We start from the raw sequence: 2,705 nt of genomic DNA, 5'->3' as shown, positions 1-2,705 counted from the left end.
AACATTAAAAATTTTACATACCTTAACACTTGCTGCAGTGTTCATTATGACAGGTGCCCTGTGTAGAATAATTGAATTTCTCCTCCTACACATCTCTTGAACAACAAACATCTGGATTCGTTTTGTTTTTGTCATATCAATCTTGACTTTATTCTTAAATGTGTGCTTATGTAAGAAATACATGGTTCTAAAATTTCACAATTCTTTTGAACTTGCTTTTTGTTGAATTATCTAGTTTAAGAAAATCAATTCCAATTTATATATAAAAAATGTTCTGTGCTCAATTCGGCAGCACATACACTAAAATTGGAACAATACAGAGAATATTAGCATGGCCCCTGCGCAAGGATGACACCCAAATTCGTGAAGCGTTCCACATTTTTGCAACAACAGATGCTGGAGGGCATGTGGCAAGAAGAGAACCCTACTGCATTCTTGGTTGGAGTGTAAACTTGTTCACCCACTTGGAAAGCAGTATGGAGGTTCCTCAAAAGATTCCACATAGAGCTCCTCTATGACCCAGCAATCTCATTTTTGTGCATTCACCCAAATGATCACAAACAAGGCCATTCTAAAACTACCAGCACAACTGTTTATTGCAACATTATTTACCATAGCTAAGATATGGAACCAACCCCGAGGCCCCACAATAGATGAATGGATCAAGAAAACCTTGTGAGTGTGTGTGTGTGTGTGTGTGTGTGTGTGTGTGTGTGTGTGTGTGTGTGTGAATTCTATCATCCATCAGAAAGAATGACATTGCCTAATTTGTTAGGAAATGGAATGACTTGGAAAAAATTATATTAACTGAAATAGGCCAAGTCCAAAGAAACATAGGTCCCATGGTATCCCGTATTTGCAATAAGTTATATATGTCTGGGATAAGCAGAAAAGGTCAAAAGCTATGTGCATATGACTACATAAGTTGATGTTAAGCTAAATGAACCCAAGATAGGGACACAAGTGTTTTTTGGGTTTTTTTTTCCCTTTCTTGCTGTTGTTTCTAATGCACCTGTAATGTTCGATGTGTGTGTGTTTTTTTTTTTTTTTTAATATGGTCGTCCCACACAGTATAACCTCTGTTTTCAGTGTATTTGGTGTTGATGCGCCTTCATTTATATACACTTCTCTAATTTGGAGAGGGAAAGGGAAAAAACAAAATGCTTAAATAGAGATACTGGTTGACCCATTGTAACAATGAGTTGCCCAAGACACTATGTTGAAAAACTAACTTTACAATTTAGGCTAGGTGGGGGGGGGTGAAGGGTGTACTTGTGGAGGTAGAAGGGAAGAGGTTTTTGAGGAAAAACCAAGGAGGAGGTAACAATGTTAGATAGGAAATGTACTCATTACTTTGCTCATGTAACTGTAACCCCTCTGTACAGTATTTTTACAATAAAAAACGTTTAAAAATGTTCTGAGATGGAAGAGTTTATTTCTATTATTTTAACCATATAATATCATTAACAAAGAAATTAATGCAAAACACTGACCTGAAGATATTTTGAATAAGTGTATGTGTGTGTGTGTGCGTGCATGTGTGTGTATGTGCCTGCATGTTGGCATGCTCAGAGTTTGAACCCAGGGCTTCAAGGTTTCGCTAGGCCTTCTCTCTCTAGCTTGGTGAGCTACTATGTGAGCTACATCTCCATTCCTGGACCTTTGCTAGTTCATTTAAATTTTTGAAAAATAATATTGTGAATTTTTTTTGCCTTAATTGGCTTCCAACTCCTATCCACAGATCTCATGCTCCTGAGTAGATATGCCAAGTAGACAAGATTACAGGTATGATAAACCAGTACAAGGCTTTAGGAATAATTTCAAAAGTAGAAGAAACTTTAGTTCACGAGGGCCTGTTTTATTATTTCCTACTTTTAAAGCTTTTTGTAGTGATTATATGTGAATTTTTTACGTTTTGGGATTCTTAAAAGACAGTAAGTGATGGTATTTAAAAGTTTTAATGCTTTTTAAAAAGGATACTGGAACTGTGGGACAGAAGAAATTTGGCTCTCTTTGGACCTCAATTTATAATCTCAGCTCTGTGCATGATAACCCAATGTCACCAACACAGTCTGTGTTGAAGACAAAATGTGATAGAAAAAATTACCATGGCTATATTTTTTATGCTATTATTTATTGGACAATATCAATATTGAATTGAGTGTATAAGAGAATGAAGAGATTTTTACCTACATTTTTGTATTGCTGAAAGGCTTTTGGAAATTTTGACTCATTTCCTTCCTCACTATGTGTCTTTGGGTCATGCACTTAGTGCCTTGAATTACAATTTTTCTCAACACTAAAATGGTAATAACATTACCATTATAGCAAATTTTTTAAGACCTAAGAGACATAAAACTTGTGAAAAACTTAACATAAACTTCTATGAATGAGCTTTCAGTTTACCCAGCAGTGTTTTTAGTATTAAACAGAATGTGATATATATTACCGAAATCATTACATGTAGTAAGCAACCAGAAGTCTATTGACTATGCTGTGCTTCCAAGGAAGCCAGCTGGATAACTTCTCATGCTGTAAATCAAACTGGTTATCTCATGTCTTGATAGTGTAAAACTATCAGGGACAGAATAATGAAGGAATGTTGTAGACTGAGGTGAAGTCCATATGATAATGTGCAAAACTGATAAAACGTAAAAGTAACTGAGCAGTATATTGAGTTTTACATCATTTAAGGTAAATTGCAA

The 2,705-nt window shown here is 35.4% G+C and overlaps 1 non-coding gene across 1 annotated transcript; it reads left to right on the top strand.

Annotated features, from left to right (window-relative positions):
• Positions 1 to 276: 276 nt before the first annotated feature.
• Positions 277 to 383, top strand: LOC122127729. Its single transcript, XR_006151264.1, has one exon. It is a non-coding gene; the product is annotated as a U6 spliceosomal RNA (small nuclear RNA).
• The last annotated feature ends 2,322 nt before the right edge of the window (positions 384 to 2,705 follow it).

Source organism: Dipodomys spectabilis, unplaced genomic scaffold (assembly GCF_019054845.1).
Source record: "Dipodomys spectabilis isolate Male_0828 unplaced genomic scaffold, ASM1905484v1 ptg000309l, whole genome shotgun sequence".
Classification (NCBI taxonomy): domain Eukaryota; kingdom Metazoa; phylum Chordata; class Mammalia; order Rodentia; family Heteromyidae; genus Dipodomys; species Dipodomys spectabilis.
This window is presented reverse-complemented; position numbering and strand designations above follow the sequence as displayed.